Source organism: Condylostylus longicornis, unplaced genomic scaffold, assembly GCF_029603195.1.
Source record: "Condylostylus longicornis isolate FDR11 unplaced genomic scaffold, ASM2960319v2 ptg000044l, whole genome shotgun sequence".
NCBI classification, from domain to species: domain Eukaryota; kingdom Metazoa; phylum Arthropoda; class Insecta; order Diptera; family Dolichopodidae; genus Condylostylus; species Condylostylus longicornis.
The window spans coordinates 127,584-146,396 of record NW_026578013.1 but is presented as its reverse complement, the minus strand read 5'-3'; the positions used below and the strand labels follow the sequence as shown (position 1 = coordinate 146,396).

Here is an 18,813-nt window from a genome sequence, read left to right as displayed (position 1 = left end):
AATTTAAAACAATATTCTACGGCTTTCCTATATTATGTGAATACAAAAATTATGATTATTATGACAAGTAAAATAATAAATAAAGGAAATTACTTAGTCTTCTCATCAATTTGTGATGGGATTTTGGATAAAGGTAGAGTAAAAAGGCATCAATCACTGTCATACTCGAATTTCTGTGCATATATTGAAATACATAAGTATACGCACTATTTTATGAGCAAAATTAATATAGGTAATAAGTGAGTTATCAACAATAAATTTTTAATTGGAATTTTTGCGATATTTGTGGAAAGCAATACTTTGTATGCGGAATATTATCATATTATACATCTGCCACTGCCTAAGGATAACAAGGAAATAAAGTGCAGCTTTAAGAAAACCCTTTTTGCTGTATAACACAACCGATTGCTGATGGGTCAAAAACTTGTGTGAGAGCAAATGTGGGAGCATTTGGCATAGAATTTAACACAGAGCTCATAGGAATGTTCTCAAGCGTGTTTCAGGCTGATGTACACGCAGATATCCGATAGAATATTTATTTTCCAGGGTACAAAAAACAGAGTAATTTAAAAATAAATTAATATTTATTTAAATTAGAGGCCATATAAAATATTTTTAACTTACCATCAAAAAATAGTTAAAGTTTCGCTCACAAATTAGACCAAAAATAGTTTAGTTGCATTCTGAAAAAATAAAAGAAAATTACATTTTTTTTTTTCGAAAAGTTAAAAAAATATATTTTGAATATTTTCAGAAAGATCATCACTTCGGTTTGCATTTCAAGTTTTAAGATATTTAAAAAAAAATTTATCATTCCTACAGTCAGTCTGTTGCTTGCAGGTAGAAATACTTTTGCACATTTTAAAGGACGCAATGGTAGCAAGTGACTGCTTTTTTTTTGAAGTAGTTTGGATGATTTTTGTATTTGGAATTTTTTAATATTTCGCGATCTTTAGACAAAATGCTTTGTTAATATAGGTCAGCATATCATAGACAGAGTCCAATTAGATACAGAGTCCATCTAGTATTCATGTAGGCGGGACAATAAATCTGTCTTTGAAGGGTCTTTGAATCGGGGTGATAAGAGTTTCGGATGAAAAAAGATAAATTTGTAAATTTAAGAAATTTTTCCACAATTTGTCCAAAATAAAGTAGCCTTTATACATAAAGCATTTATTGCGTTTCGAGGAAAGTCAATATCTTAGTCAATTTTTTAATAAATTGACGATCCTCCTGTCACTGAGAAATTTGAAAATCTTTCATTATTTTAATAGATAATTGTTAACTTTAAAATTAAAAATTTCGAATTAAAAACTTTTTTTGATTTGTGCCACTTTTGTTGTAAACGGAACTCCTTTAAGGCTAACAAACTCTTTAAAAACCATAATAGGAATTGTGTATACCAAATAGCATAATTTATGATAACTTAACTCAAAGAAAGAAGACCATATTGTTTAATACTCTTGTATATACTCTTTTGAATGTAAAAGTTTCAAGACTAATCTTAAAAAAGCGAAAAAATGTAAAAACATCAAAAACAAAATAAAAAAAAATAGAAGTGTGTGTATTTGAGAAAAGAATTTATAAAATAGAATATTTTCGAAAATGTGCTTAGAGGCAATTAAAGGATTATGGAAAAGAAAATTTCATGGTAAAGAAAAACAACTTTTTAATTTAAAATGGAGAATATTTTTTATTCCTTTTTTTTCCTTGTTTTTGCTCTTTACTGATCAGAAGAAGACCTCTGTATAAATTAAATGGTTGTTTATAATAAAATGACGATGTGAAAATTAAAGTTAAAAATTTTGTAAATATATATGTAGAAAATTCGCAGAAGAGAAGGTCTTTAAAGCGAAATGTAATTAAATAAAAGACAACAAAAACCTTTTTTGTTTTTGTAATATTTTTCTTAACAAAGTATGCAGAGAAGCGAGCGTATTTCATTTACAAAAAAAAAAAAAAATTATTTTCTTGTTTTTTATCCTTGGGAAAGTTTGAAGCCCTGTTCATTATTTTTCTTTTTTTTTTGTATATTGTAGCAATCTAAATCGTCCTTGTTTCATTTATGTTTATCCTACGGTATTACTCTTTTGTTGTTGATTTTTTTTTGTTTTTTTTTTTTGTAATTTTCTCTTCCTACACCAAAAAAATTTTCACTTGTTTTGTTTGTTCTTTTTGAAAGAGAGAAGAAAGAAAAACAAATTTTTTTTATTGTTTTTTTCTTCCGATGTGGCGTTCTACTAAAAGTGTATTCGTTGAAGTTTATACGAACAAAGACGATAAAGTATTTCAATTGAAGTTCTTTAGGTCAACTCAGGGGTATCTATATTTTATAAAGTAAGTGGTTGAATTCTAGTATTAGTGCAAATAAAATGCAATTTAATAATACAAAAGAGGTTTTCTGTAGGTACAAAAATGATTAACACAAATTATTAAAAATATTGTAAATAATTTTAAATTTTAAGAATTTTATCAGAATAATTTACGATCTCAAATTTATTATATTGAGTAATGAAGACATTGTTTGAAATTTAAAGCTATAAATTAAAAGCTTGTTGCATGATGAAAAATTGTGACTGTCCAGGATAATACCGAGATTGACACTAAAAATAATCCTAAAATTACGAGTGTGAGACTTAAAATTCAATGAGGGTGAAAATCGAGCTTTTGAGTAATTTTACATCTTGTAATGTATCCAATTCTACCAAAATGTGCATCAAGACGACTGAGGATCAATATTGCTTACTGATCGCCATTTTAATTTTTCAGTTAGACAAAAAAAAACCAGGTAGTACGGTCGTCCTTTTTCGACAAAATATGTGATGGTATTAATTATATTCCACATGTTAGTGAAATAAATCGAAACTCCACAGAAAAGTTCCACAGAAGAAAACAAAAAAAAAAGTTACATTCAATAAGACAAGTGATCCAGGTGATACCTTAATTCACCTCATAAATTTGAAATTTTGATTTCTTCAAAACATCTTGGGCAGTTAGTGTGTTTCTTTTTAGTACAGCAAGTATTTTCAAAGATTATTCCTGATATCTCACTTTTTTCACAAACGAAAATTGGTTTCCAACATCAAATATAGCGAAAAGATTGCTTATAAGAGTTGTCAAGAAAAGCCATGCCCATTCTGGTATATTGGTCATTGAATAAAGCTCATACTATGTTAAAAGAAGAAACTGTGAATTTTCCCATATCAAAGTGTCATAATTTTCGAAAAACATAAAGCCACGAAGAGCAAAAATTTGAAAAAAAATTAATAAATTTATTGGAAAAACTAAAATCGTCCTTCTGTGCGTCAACAATCACCATTAATTCCAAAATTATAATGTACGTGAATCTTTCATACTAATAATTCTCTCTCCTCTTCGCAAACATTACAAATCTAATGTCTAATTTCATATATTTTATGTTTTGTAAAAATTTTTTTAATTTTTTCTTCTTGATTTTATGATGCTTATGATGACGTGTTAATGAGAAAATTGAAAAACCAACATTTTAATAACATTTTAACAAAGAAACAAAGAATTTAAAAGTTAACTGGTTCGGCTCTTGTGTGCTTGTTTGTGTAACAAAAAAATCTCTTCAAAATTGGTTCTTTTTTTTGTTATTTTTCTTGTTTTTTGTATTAATTTTAAAATTTGTGATCTTAATTAAATGGGTTTGTGTACTTGATAAATGTTTGAAGGGTGGCAGTGGCTTTTACGAAATAAAAAAAAACCTTTATCCCTCAAACAAATAAAAGAAAAATATTTAAGTAAATAAAATGTATAAGGTTGTGAAAAAAACCCATGTTTTTAACTTACATGAAAACAAATGGAATATTTTTTCGTTTTTTTTAACATTTAATTTAATATATAATTAAAACATTCCAACAGTTAATTATTTAGGATTATAACACAAGTATACAAAAGAAAAATGAATAAGGATTCAAGGGTTTCAGTGTAAGGCTACATTGGAGTTACGGTGTTTTTCGAGTTTTTTCAATTGTGGATTTTATAAAATTTTTTGTATATTTTTTTTCTTTGTCAAAAAATTTATTTTAAGAATTTCCTAAAAATAAATATTATTCTCTTACCCATTACTCTCGTATTTTAATCAAAATTTAAAAATTTTCCTTTTTAAGGACCTTACAAATAAATTAATTAACATGAAAATATTGTAAAAATCAAAATATATTGCTGTAAATAAATGTAGGTTTAAAAATTATTCTTTAATATTTTATACGAGTACTGAATGAAGCCAAATCTTTTAATCTTTTGTTATGAGAAATTTGTACTGAAAATTGAATACTCAATCTTTATGAACCATGTTAATTTATTTTAGGGTTAACCACAATATAGTGGGCTCTCCTGTTTTTTTTTTTTAAATAAAATATTGTCATAATGAAAACTGTTTGAGATTCTAGTAAATTTTATAGATTTTAGAAAATTTTAGTAATTTTTAGAGACTTTATGTAGAATAACCTTAGTATTGTAAGATGTTTGAGTTCTGCAATACCAGTAACGTCAAATGCAGTCCAGTAATTTACATTAAAATTATTTTGTGGGTGATTTTATAGAAAATTTTATGCCCATTCAAAATAGCAAAGGAAAGGGAAAAATTTTTATTTTTAGTGAAATTTTTAGTTTCTCTAACAAATTTTCTAAATTTAATATAGAGATACAGATAGAGATGTAATATAGAAAGTATCATTGTTCTTATTTATAATAAAAAGAAATATATTTAAATTTAAATGTCCGATGTCAAATTGTTCTATATTCTGAATACTTAAATTTAAATTATTACTCATAAAAATTCTGGGTAAATTCATGATGAATTTTAAAATTTGGTCCTCAATTTAGTTAAAAAAATGCAAATTAATTTCAATTCTTCTCAATTTTCAGAATTATTTAGTAAGCGCAAATTAAATACTAGAAGGAGAAATTAATTTAAATAAATTTCTTGAATTGTAGTTGCCGAAAATATTTTATAATCTTCTAAACATATCATGAATATTTTTGAATAACATAGGAAACCCTCTCTTTCGGAAAAATTATATTTGTAAAATTTTTAAATTCTTTAACAACAATAATAAATTCTATACAAGTTAGTGGAACTATTTTGTTATTTAGAAGTAAAATGTTGTCTTTAGAAATTAGTCCTTTTGAATCGATTCTTTTTTCCTATTAAAAAATAATTTGTTTTTTAGTAAAATAAATATTATAGTCATTATAGGGCGGATGTGTAAGGTGTACCTTACAGGTACAGAGAGGATTCATTTGATTCGATGTTGGTATAAAAGTTTTTGTTGAAATCTCGCTTCTTGAGAGTTTCTTTGACCTAGATTCAACTGAACTTGTTAAGTTTACCATAACTTTGCTTCAATAAAATTCTAAACATAATTTGTATCAAATATTATGTGTTTTCTTTTTTAATATTTTTGTGCTTTCAAAAGCGGAAATTTGTATTTCTTAATAACGCTTGATACCATATGCAATTTAAAATGCGGTTATTTAAGGTTTACCAATTTTAGTTCAGAAACATTATTGTTAAACAAATAGTAATTATAAACAAAAATTTTAAAATTTTTTGATAATTAATACAAAATTAAAATCTAAATTTGAAAAATTCTGCTCACAATAAAATTTATGCGAAACATAATTTTTCGACTTGCGGCGAATTTTCTTTTCCTTTAACAATGTACTTAACAAATTTCTTGATGTACATATATCGGGATACTACTATTATGTACATACGAGTACCTATATTCTTATATTGTACGTTATGATACGTTTTAAATATTTTACTTAAAATATAACAAATATTGTGTACCCATACATTAAAATATTAACAATAATATTGCTGCCTACTTATGATAATATTAAATTGTGGTTTCTGGAACGCTATTTAATATATAAGCACCCTATAAATATACCAATAAAATGTACATATTTCCTCAAATATCCTTGTAAAATAAATTATAAAAAAAAAAAATTATTTTGTACTTTATTTTCATTATTTTTTCCTTTTGTTTTCTCTACACAATTAATAATTCACTTTGAAATTTTTATTTTCTAATGAAACATAATGGTATGCTGCTTTTCTTTTTTTTTGCTTGGTGTTATATAAATACAATATAAAATTCTATGAACCACAACAGTGTTATATTGGTCGTTGGTGAGAAACGAGCAAAAACAGAAAATTCTTTGTTCTTTTTTTTTGTTGTTGTTGTTGTGCTACAGTTTCCTTTATAAATAAATTATTTTTCATTCACATTTAATTTTCTCACTAAAAGACGTTTCTTTTATACATCATCCATTTTTTTTCTGCTGTTTTATTGGGTAACTAAATAACTTTATTCTTATTTAACTTCTATTTTTTTTTCTCATATTATTATTGTTAGTTTATGGTGTATATTTCGTACTTGTATATTAAAATAACATTTCAGTTGAATTCTCATCATGAATAGAAGAAAAAATGGCGTAGGTTAATTATAATATTGTAATTTTTGCTTTTACAGTTAAAAAAAAGGAATCTTGATTATAAATTATTAGTTACGAAATTTTCTATTTTTTTTTATTCTTTTTTCTCTATTAAAATTTTATTTTATTCTGTACAGGACAGGGTGTTTCGCATAAGGTGTGCAAATAATTTCAGGACGATTCGCATGTTTTTTAAACGCATTTAACACGTTTTACTGGAAAAACTATGAGAGATAAAGGAAAATGTTATATGGGTTAGCTTTTAGATCTCATTGTAGCGCATCGGAAAGAACAAAACAAAGACAAATTGCAACAAAAATTTTCGAGAAATTTCGAGTTTAAAAAAAAAATCAAAAATTCTGACTTTGATAAGGTTTATTTCGAAATCTATGACTCAAATCAATTTGATCGTAAGATTAAAAATAAAGAGCAATTAATTGCCTGTAAAACAAGTCTGTGATGGTAACTCTATGTTATATGGTTCCGAAGCTATACCAGTTTACTTATATTCAAGAAAAACCTGGTAAATTTTTTTTTCAATAGGTTCAATAGCTGGAAAACAAGTATATCGGCACCACCTCCTTCGTCATACAATTTCTTCTAGAAATTGATCAAAGAGCCATCCCTAAAATTTTTTCCAACCTTATGCGAAATACAGCAATTTTTTCTTATTGTTGGAAAATTAAACAGGATGTTTTCATAATAATTGTAAATTCACTTTGAATTTTCATTCTAACCGTATACATATACAAAAAGAAGATAAAGTAAAGGATACGAAGTATACAAGTGAAATAAATTTTTAAAAAGAGAAATGACAAGGAAAACCAATTTTTTTTTTTAAATTATGCAAAAATTAAAATTTACATTATTTTAGTGTAGGAAACATTTTCATAGTGTTTTCAAAAACAAAAGAAATTGCTACAAAGAATTGAGCTAAGAATAAAAAATTGCTTAAACTTACAATTAGTAATTGTATGTTTTTTTTTTGCGATAATAAAAAAAATTGCAGCATATTATAAGGAAATAATTCTTTTAGAGTATTAAAGAACTTGCTTAAAGCAATCAATTTTGAAAAATAAAGGATGAAAGATAAATGAAAGTATTGAAACAATTTTTTGTACTAATTTGTTCGATTCTATGTTTGCAAGTTATTTTCTATAATATTTCATATTTAATTTCAGAAAATATTTCGAAACAGAGCCGTATAGAATATAAAAAAAAACTTAAAATTAATTGGGGAAGAAAATTAAGCTGATGTTAGATAATAGTAAAGAATCGTAAGAATTGTTCAAAGTACAGTGAATCTTTTGCAATTAGTCACCGAGGATAAATCTTAGATTCAAGAATTTTAAATATAAGAAATACAATTAAATATTCGAAGACTTTAATTCAATAAGAAAGAATTTGACTAAAAGAGAGTTATAAACGATGAAACAGAGAGTTATGTAAAATCGAATCTTAGTAAAAGTTCTGTTTCTCAGCCCATTTACGAAAAATTTATTGATTTATTGATTCAATAACTAAGTTAGTGTCATTGGAAATTGGTTGATTATTTCTTTGTATATGAACAAAAATATAAAATCGGCTCTACTTTTGATTTCTTCAAAAAATTGGATGTGTTATTGTATTATCAGAATAGGCTTACATATCAGCCGAACTTAAGAAACTGATCTGCACTAACAGACCGACAGACCAACAGACATCTCTATAAAAATATATTTTCGTTTCTCTACCGTGGTAAACGTTAGTTTAAAAGTTCAACTTCCTCTCTATTGTAATTGATGTTGTAAGTAAAAGTCGCATTAAGTTGAATTGATTTCGTATTTGAAATACGGTTGAACGTTGTTAAAAGCTTTGTTAGTAAGGGTGAAATCTTTATTAATGAAATTATTTTCCTGTCTAAATGAAATTTTTAACAAATTGACGTTTTATTTTAGTCTGTGAAATGTGTTTAATTTTATTGATGATCGCGTATATTAAGTTTTAATTAAAATAAAAATTCATCTGCAAAATGCTGACAAAATTCAGAATTACACTCGACGTTGTAATGTGATAAATGAATATATATAAGCATATAAGTAAAACTCTCTCTATAAGTAAAACTCAAATCACTTGTTTCCCTAACCTGTATTAGATTTATGGATTTATGCCTACATATTACTGCCTATTACTTAAGCAGCTTCTTAACTTTTATATTATCAATTTCTTTTATATTCTATGTTCTGAGTATATATAGAGATTTATTACCTAGAAGGATTAATTGATTTGGATTTAATATTAATTAGAAATTTTTTTATCTTGAGAAATCCACACAGTTCAATAATTTCTAATAATTGTAAATGTTTTCTTTTTTTTTTGACATTTTCTTATAAAACTTAAATTTCGTAATTTGTATTATACTTGTATTAATTATACTAGCTTTTATTCATTTGAATCCTCTAACACTCTTCCATTCATTATACCATATAATTAATGGCCTAAGTATATTTATATAATACCAATGTCGGTAGGTATGTATAATTAATTACTTTTCTCATTAAAAAGACATCAAAAATTTTATTTGGTGCTTTTTGCGTGATCTTCTCTTTTTTAATATAGATGTCATTAATATTAAATTATTTTAATGCTTCTAGAATCTTATTTGGTCACATAGCACTCGCCAATAAAAAAATATTTTGTATAAAATTTTATTACATAAAAGTGTAGGTATTATACGCATAGGATCATAACAAAATTTTCAAATTGAAATTGAAATGTTAAAATTTTTTTTTATTATTTAGATTAAAAATTAAATTGGGTTATAAAATTGAAATGACGTACAGAAGTTTTTTTTATGTTTCTGTGAAAATGTAAATGATGTGTAGGTGGTTTTTGTTATGGTTTCATCGTATATTTTGGTTTAGCATTTACGATATCTTGATAACTTTGATATTTTAGTGCGGTCTGAAGTATCTTACAATGTATTGCTTAAAGTTACTTAAATAATTTTGAATTTGGAATACGTATTCCAAAATAATTTTGTTGAAATTTAACATCCTTTAAAACTACACAATGTAATAAAATGTTGTACTGAATTTTGTTAATTATTGGGGTATGGTAATGAATGTAGGATTATTAATCCTTGAAAATTTCTACTGCGGTTAAACAAAAAATTTTCGTGTTATCAAAATAAATTTTTTTCTTCTTTTGTAACATAAGAAATTCTAGTTTTTTCAATTATAAAAAATTTAAGAAAATTTAAATTTCGAGAAAGTTATAAAGAATTTTGAATAATTAATATTATTAATGAGGCAGGAAAACCTGAAACTTTTTTTTCATAAAATTTAAAATGTGAGCTTTTATATTACCGTCACGAAATTACACGAAAGACCTTCTGTTGTCTTTCGTTGTCTCATAACCTTCGAATAAAAATTATTGTGTAAGGAATTGATAGAAATTTTTCTATTACTAATTTTATAATGATTTTTAGCACTTTTCCAAACAAAATTGGGAAAAAATTGCTTTTTAGTTTCATTTTGTTCGTCTCTCCGCGCGTCCGTGGACATGTTTACAAAACTTCTACACCTTTAAAAATAGAAAAAGGAAATTTCGTAGATCTTTACTGAAAGCCAATTTCCTTAGTAGAAAGTTTTTATTTATCTCATTTCATATAAAAGTTAAAACCACTAAACCCTAAAAATGTCACCTTTTTACTATTTGTTGTAGCGAAACCATAGGCATTTTTTAAATTGCTCAAAACCATAAATATAGCGGCCTGCTTCTACAGAAGTTACCATATTTGAGCTTTAACAAAAAAAAATGGCCGTTAAAATTTGTTAAAAATCTTGTTTCTTTTAGACCATAGGTTTGTGGAGATTGAAAATTTAGCAGCTTTTAGATAGCAATAATAGAATTTTTCATTTCGTGAAATTAAATTTTTTTTCTCAAGTTTATGCTCTCAAAATTTTAATTTTTGTCACCTTATATTTCTGATACTGCAAGCTTTTCCAAAATTCGATAAATACAGGAAGTTAACGGTAAAAGCCAGGACATTAAAAATTAATTAAATTTTTCTTAAGTCACGCAATTAACCCTTAAATTCAAGGATTTTGTTAACGCCTTTTCAATTTATTCAAAGAATGCATACATTTCCCATCATTAATGTATTCAAACCTTAAAACAAATTCGTATAGGATTGAAAGTAATTTTAATAATTTAGTGGGCGTATGGATTGTTTTCAAAAGCAGCATTTTCACTTGTTGAAAGGAATAGTCCCACATTACAAACTATTGGATTGACCCAATTTTATATAAAATTAAAATCTAAAGTCATGCAATGAAATAAATATTTTTCAGAAATTGAACTAATTCTGCTAAAAGTAAGATGAATTGCATAGAAAGCAGGGAATAATTCACGTTTATCAAATAAAATTTTATTAAAAATATTAAAATATTTTAAAAGTCGACACGAATTTTAAGGACTTGGTCTTTTGTTGCACCAAAAATAGTTGTTAATAATTTTTTTATATATTATTTCTCCAGTTCCTTTTATATTTCAGCGATAACTAAATTCACAAAATTTGCATACTTTTAGGTTCAGGATTTTTTCTCAGAATTACAATGAGAATTACAAAATTAAGAGAGTTAAACATAGTATTTATGTTAGTCCTCTTACAATATTGTACAAAATTTAAATTTTTAATAAATTGTGTGATCCTTCAAGAATTTAAAAGATTTTTTAAAGCCTACTTCATTCATCTATATTTAATTTTCTTTTATAAATTGAACAAAAATAATATTTGACATTGATTTCATTTATAATTAAATTTTATTTCAATTTGTTTATGTAAAAGTCTTTTGATTGTATTTTTTTTTCATAATATATGGAATAAAAAACACTAATTAGATTAAATTGTTGAGTGTCTACTATTCACGTCCCACATCTAAAAATAAAAGCAGAGTGATTGTTGCAAATTTAGAATGAGGTTCAATTTGAAATTGAAATTAAATATTCTCTTTATAGACGCATAGTTTTTTCTTCTTCAATTCTATTTATTTTTTATTCTCGCTAATTAAATTAAAATGATAATGATGTAGTAAAAGCAATGCATTAAAAATGCAGAATCCCCTAATTAATATTACTTTATAAATAATATTATTAAAGATTAAAGAACCCTGAATATTTTTTGAAATAAATTTTAAAAGAGTACCCACCTAAATTTTTTTGCACTTATCGTTAGGAACTTTAAGAACTATTTAAAAAATTTAAAATATTTAAAGTACTCCGATTAAATTTATATTTATAGCAACATTTTTAATTGACATTTTTGTTAAGAATTTAAAAATATCTTCAATGAAAATTTTTTCAAGGATAAGCTTTATAATTGCACAAATGTTTTAGTTGGATTCCTATATACTAGTTATGTATATTATGTGCACATAATAATTTGTAAAATAATCAAGAAACATAGAAATTCCATTTCATTAATTTCTCGATTCTCTTTGAAAAGAAGATAAACAAGATTTTGTCATTATGCTTCCCATGATTGTATGAATGAACCTATACCTATGAATAGAATTAGTTTGAATTTAATAAAAGAATTTTTACTCATCTTATAATTTTATACACATATATATGGTATATAAAAATTCTTTCACCTGTTGATCTAGTTACAATAACAATATTGTATGAAGGAACATGAACATGCAATTTTATTTTAGCACACGTGTGAATATAGAATTACAAAAAGGATATTAGAGCTTGTATATTTTTATTACATATGTGGTTGTATGAATGATAAACATTTGTTATAAAAGAGTGCCACATTATTGGAAGGAGTGCTGGAGAACAAACACATATACCCAAACTTATGCGATGCTACTGTATTTAAAAGTGTAATTTAATTCATGGAGATAATGAAACAAAATGAATATAAAAAGAAAACCCAATTCAGCAAAAAAATTCTTCTTTGTAAACTAATATTGAAACAACTTTTTCTTCCTTGGAAGACGAAGGGAAAGGTCTAAAGAAAAAAAAATTATAAAAAAAAAATCTTTTTATTTTAAGACTGTTGTCGGTCCGATGTTATTCTGTTTGCGATATGAATTACATTTTAAAAAAATAAATATGTTGAGGAATAAAAAATATAGAATAGCTTGATAAGTTACAAAAATTCGGAAAATTCGGAAAATAAGAAGTAATCGAACGTGAGAAAATTATAAGGTCGGAATAAAATTTCTAATTGAATTCCGTGAAATACACTTTAATCATGGAGCTATACCAATTATTTTTATAAAATGAGAAAATGTTGGCGTATCAAAAGATTTTTAAATGTGAAAGTAGCAGCTATTTTTATGTTAATGCACCTACCAGAAATTATTTGAAAATCTAAATGAAATTTGCTTTTCAGCGAAAAGGACGTAATTGCATTATATACCAAGGAGTTCATTAATAATAATTTCAGAGGAAAAATATTTAGGGTTCCTTGAGTCCTTGAGTTGAAGTGTAATAGTTACATTTCTGGGAAGTTGTTCAAAATTATTATTAAATAATTTGATTATGAGGCATGCGGGATTATTTTTATGTGATCGGTAAATATAGAAAAGTAATAAATGACTCGTAATGTCACATGTTCTCAGAAAAATTATTAAAAACTGTAAACTGCATAAAGATTAAAGCTGCTGTTGCAAAATTTCAACAATTTAGTCAGTGCTCCACAAATAGATACATGTATCTTACATGATCCATACACTTGGTTTTACAAGGTCATTCAGAAAGGTATACAAAAATATATACCATTGATTATAGGGTCAAAAATGGATAGAACTTTTGTTCTGGACTATGTGCTAAATATTACGTGTATCCGAGTTACAGGGATTTTAACGAATTTTCACGAAATTTTTACTTGTTCAAGTTGTTTTTGCTTATACCTTCCATTCGGAAAAAGGTTGGGACTTCAAACAAATAGTTTTCGAAAGTCCTAGTAAAGGGTTTAAAATGAACGTGTTACTTGATTTTGTAATTTATGTACTTTCAGAATACCAAGCCTTCGAACTTTAAGAAAAATCAAGCTTTTCCTTTTTTTATGTTTTCTAACTTGATAATTTCGTACGAAATTTTTTGAAACTTTAAATTGTTTTTTTTTACAGAATTTAATCCAGCCGCTGAAGCTTTAATTTACGCCCTCAAACGTTAAAAAATCTTTTATGGCACGGAAGATATAGCGGAAAAAGAATTTCTATGTCAAGATTTTGAAGACCTTAATAATAATGTAAAAATTCAAAAAAATTCTCACTATTTTAGATTTTTATTGATTTCAGGGTACATACATTTTTTTGAAAGATCAGAGCTCGGAAATCGATTTAGAGGCCGATTTTATATTTTGTACCATATCTACGCAACCACCCAATGGAATTTTTGGAAATTTAATATTTGAGTTCTGCTTGCCACTTAAAACTAGCTTTTCGAGGAATTCGAATGATGCATAACAGAACTCTACTAAGAGCAAACTTACACCTTCCTAGGTGTTTTTAAAAGAAAGCTTACTTCCCCCCTTAAAATTGAAAAGAAGTGTTTAAAAGGTGTTTTCATAAATTTTTTGTAATATTTTCCCTAAACGATCAAATCCACATTTCGGTCGGTTATGAGCTCACCATATAAGATTTTTATTCTCAGGAAATTTTTTTGTGAAGCTTTTATTATTTTTCTTGTATTTTAATTTCCCTCGTTATTTTTTTAGAAATCAAATTATTGTATGCAAATCTAGCCAAATGACTATGTTATTATGGTTTCTAGAAATAACTCTAAAACAAATTGTATTAGTTCTTTGTTCTTAGTTCTTACTTGTTTATTGTCAAATATCACCGACCTTATTCAATAATTATTATAATTTTGTGCCTACATTTTCAATTTCATTTAATGATTAAATTCAACAAAGAGTGTTGTTTTTAAAAATATTTGCATAAAAAATAAATTTATAAATTGTTTTCTTAATTTAATTATAAATATTGGTATACAAAATTGTCTGAAATTATTTTCCTTAATTTTTATTTAAACATTTATTTTATTTTAATTTTTTTCTCTTCTCACAATCCCATCGTATATTAAATGAAACCGTAGAAATTCTTTTACTTGTATACATTTTAGATACAAATTCAAAAAAAAAGTCAATTTAATCGCGACAGTACCTACTGGTTATCGAATTCATCACAAATATCACAAAAATAAAGAAAATGAAAAAAAGTAAATTCCAATTTCCACGTTTCTTTTTTTGAATTTTCCTTTTATTTTCCTTTTATACTTAGGTAGCTATTATAAAACTTTGCAAACAAATTTTCCTCCTATAAAATTCTGTTATTTTCCCCTCCCCCACAAAAATAAAGTTCAACTTCATTGCTTTTTACTTGACAATTTATATGGAAAATTTTTTTGTTAATTTTTTCCAAAGACTTCCACAATGTTCAAAGTTATTGTGGTGATGAGAAAAAAACGAAAATGTTTTTTTTTTATTTTTATTTTTAATGTGTACATTTCAATTTGTAAAATTTACTTTGATTTTCAAACTAAATTAGATGAAGGCGTTCGTTCAAATATTGCCGACTATGTCTGTATATGGGTTATACATAATGTATTTATTATACGTGATTACACAGGGTGTTACGCAGAAGGTGTCCAACAATTTTAAGAATAATTCTTAGATCAATTTCCAGCAAAAAATTGTATGGTTGGGGTACAGATATACTCGTTTGCGAGCTACTGCTAGTTCGAAAAAAAAAATACCAGATTTTTCTTTATTTTCCTGATGGAATAACCATCAGGTACGGTTTTACAAGTAATTTAAACTACGATTTTCGTGATAAAACTCGTAGATTTTTTTTCCTTAATCTCTCATAATTTTGAAGAGCATAATTAAACCACCTCCCAATAATTTCCAAGTCATGATTCACGTTAACACAGATATGAAAGTAATTGACACTGGAATATGCTAGAACTGTATCGTCTGCAATATAGTTTTTGCTGAAATTGATCAAAAAAATTATCCCTGAAATTACTTGTCACTTTATGTAAACACCCTGTATAGCTAGCGAATTTTTCAGTTTTGTATTAAAAAAGTTTGTCTTTTAAAAATTTTTTAAATATTGTCATGACACCAATATTTTTAAACAGCCAATTTAAAAAGATAAATATAAAAATAAATAAAAAGGAAATTTCTAAAATTTTCTGTATATTAATTTCAAAGTTTTTAAAAGTAAATTTTTAAAGTCTTAAAAATATTATGAATGCGAATAAAAAGAAAAACGTTTTTCAATTTCAGTTTCAATGTTTTTTATGTTCAAAAACTTTCTTAAAAATTTTTCATAATTTTTCATTTGTCAGGTTGTCAATTATATAATATAGATACACGAAATAAACTGTTAGATAAAGACCCGTCACTATTTTGTCGTTTTGTTGTTTGCTTGCTTGAGAAGCAAGTCTAAATGAAATTTTTACTAATTTTTTGTAATGAGAACACCAAGTAAAAAGAATAGAATTTTTAAAATTTTACGAAATTTCTTCGAAATTTCTTGAAATTGTAAAATATTATGAAAATTTTAAATTATTAGTTTTATTCTGTCCGTCTGTTCGTCCATCCGTGCGATCGTCTTTTGTGACCCTTGAAAGTAGAAAGCTAAAATATCGTTTGCAGGTGGATCTTTATTAAAAACTTATTCCCGTATAAGAAAATTTTTACCTGTTTCTCTTCCTCTGTAAAATATTGCACCTCAAACACCTTAAAATGTAATTTTTTGATTGTTTACTAATAGGAAGCCATGAGCATTTTTGAAATTTTGCAGAAAATTATTTGATATTTTAAAATTCATGATACTGTTTTTCTCCTAAACAATAAGCTTCAGGAGCCTGCAATTTTTTGATATCAATAAATAGTTTACTTCGTTAGAAGACCATTCTTTCTGCCTCTATTCTCTCTTAAGTTATCGGTTCTCAAAATTTTTAAAATTTGAATTTTCGGCACCTTGTGGTTCCAAAACTGCAAGTTTTTCCAAATTTCTAAAAATCCAGAAACAAAACGGTAATTGCCATGCCATTAAAAAATAAAATCATTTTTCTTAACTCATGCAATTGACCCATGAATTCGAACATAATATTAAAGGCTTCTTTCAATTTCAATTTCTCATCGTAAATGTATGCAATCTTTGAAATATTTGTGTATATGAATAAAAGTAATTTTTATAATATAGTAGATTGTTTTTCAAAGCAAAGTAAAATTAAATATCAATGGTGTCTGCAAATAGTGTACTATGTTAGTTATGTTTATGCCAAATTTTACTCAACTTACAAATTCTACATAGTATTATGTAAATTAAGCAATGATTAAAATATCCATTTGTTTTCTTGTAATGTCACTGGTTGTCAATATTGTTAAATAATATTATTAAAAAAAAAATTATTGGAAAGGTCTTTTAAAAATTTCTCGTTCATAAAGTAAAAGAATCTATCATTGTAATGGTATGATATGTAAAGCTAGAAACCCTTATGCTCTTTAGTACATGTTTCGGAACAAGCAATTCAGTATAAGGCACCATATACAAAACCTTTCATAAAAAACTGTCTACCGAATTTGTTAACTACAAAGAACTAGGACAGTGTTTGACAAAATTAAATATGTTTACTATATAATTTTATTTTGACTACTGACTATTTTGAAACGCATGGTAGTTAGTAGGATATAGTTGGCAAAATCTTAAGCATTATTAGTAGTTTTCCTTGATAATTGAACTACTTATATACAGGTGTCTTTCAAAACTAACATTAACTTTCAAATTATTAAATAAGCATAATAAGATGAATTTCAATTTAATTATTTTAGAACTATTATTTTCAATTAAAATTTCAACAATACTTTTAAAGTATAATCAGAAAATCTGATCAGATATTTTTTATTATATGCGGCGTGAAATATTTTTAAAAATATCAAATTTAAATATTTTAAAAAATCTTTTTATAATAACTTTAATGCCTTACAGTTGTTTATTATTAGAATATTATTTTCGCCAATTTTAAGCTAGAGGGAAATTAAAAAGTTTTCAATTTATTTTAACGTCTCGTTTTCTCTTCCTTTTTTTCTTCCCTCTAATTTTTTGTGCAAATTATTTTAAATGATATTTTCTCCATTGCTCTTTTGTATTGAATATTTTTTTTTTGTTGATACTCGTACGAAGGTATTTTTGAAGGTTATTGTAAATTTACCTTACCATTTGTAACGCTAAGAAATAATGATCTGAGATATAGACTCAAGTGTATGTTTTTGATCAGTGTCGAATTCTCAGTTGATTTAACCATATCTGTTCGTCCCAACGATAACTCTGAAACTAATTAAGCTAAGCTCATCAAATATTCACAAATGACTTATATACAGTTAATGCCAGTACCCTATTTCAATTGGATGTGATCGATGCAGTGTTGCCAGTAAAAATTTTTTAAGGTATTGTGGTGCTTATGTGGTAAATCCTATAAAAGAAAACAAATAGATTGTATGAAACAGAGCAGCAGTATTCGTAGGGCTATCACAAAGTTCACACGGTCAACTCTACCTATTCCCGTTTTTACTTAATTAGCACTTTTCCAAAAATTTTTTGAAAAAAAGTGCTTATTAGTTTCACTCTGTCCGTCCGTCCGTGGACACTTTTTTTGTTTACAAAACTTTTACACCCTTGAAGATAGAAAGCTGAAATTTAATACGTACATAGATCTTTACTAGAAACTTATTTCTGTAGAACAAAATTTTTAGCTATCTGCCCCCTTCTAGAAGTTATACCCCCCCCAAAACCCTAAAAATGGCCTTTTTTAAATATTTGCTGCAATGAAACCATAAGCATTTTTAAAATTTTGCAAACGCAGAAAAGCAGCGGCTTGCTTCCCCTAGTGCGGTATACTATAGTTAAATTTTAGAAAAAGAAAATGGTCGTTACAATTTACCGTTATCTAAAGTCCTTTTTTTTCAAATTTTTGATATCGTTTTTCTTCTAGACCCCAGTTTGTAGAAGTTTGAAATTTTAGGAGCTCTTAGACATTAACAAATAGTTCATTTCCTCAGAAAAAATTTTTTTTCCATCTCCACCCCCTCTCAAGTTATCGCCCCTTGAAATTTGTAAAATTTGAATTTTTGACACCCTACATATTCGAAACCGCAAGCTTTTTCAAATTTCTATAAACGCAAAAAGTTAACGGTAAATTCCATTGACATTAAAAAATATAATTATTTTTCTTAACTCACACCATTAAAACTTAAAACCGAGCATTATGTCAACCCCACTTTATATTAATTTTTGCTTTATTTCAAAGACTGCATAAATGGTTCATCCT

The 18,813-nt window shown here is 25.9% G+C and overlaps 1 protein-coding gene across 3 annotated transcripts in view; it reads right to left on the bottom strand.

The window, feature by feature from the left end:
- Positions 1 to 18,813, bottom strand: part of LOC129610136 (uncharacterized) — a 136,532-nt gene that overhangs the window by 99,504 nt on the left and 18,215 nt on the right. For all 3 annotated transcript variants that reach the window (XM_055522523.1, XM_055522524.1, XM_055522525.1), the window contains exon 2: positions 625 to 683. The gene's annotated coding sequence lies outside the window, so the exon portion shown is untranslated. The remainder of the gene's footprint in view (positions 1 to 624; positions 684 to 18,813) is intronic.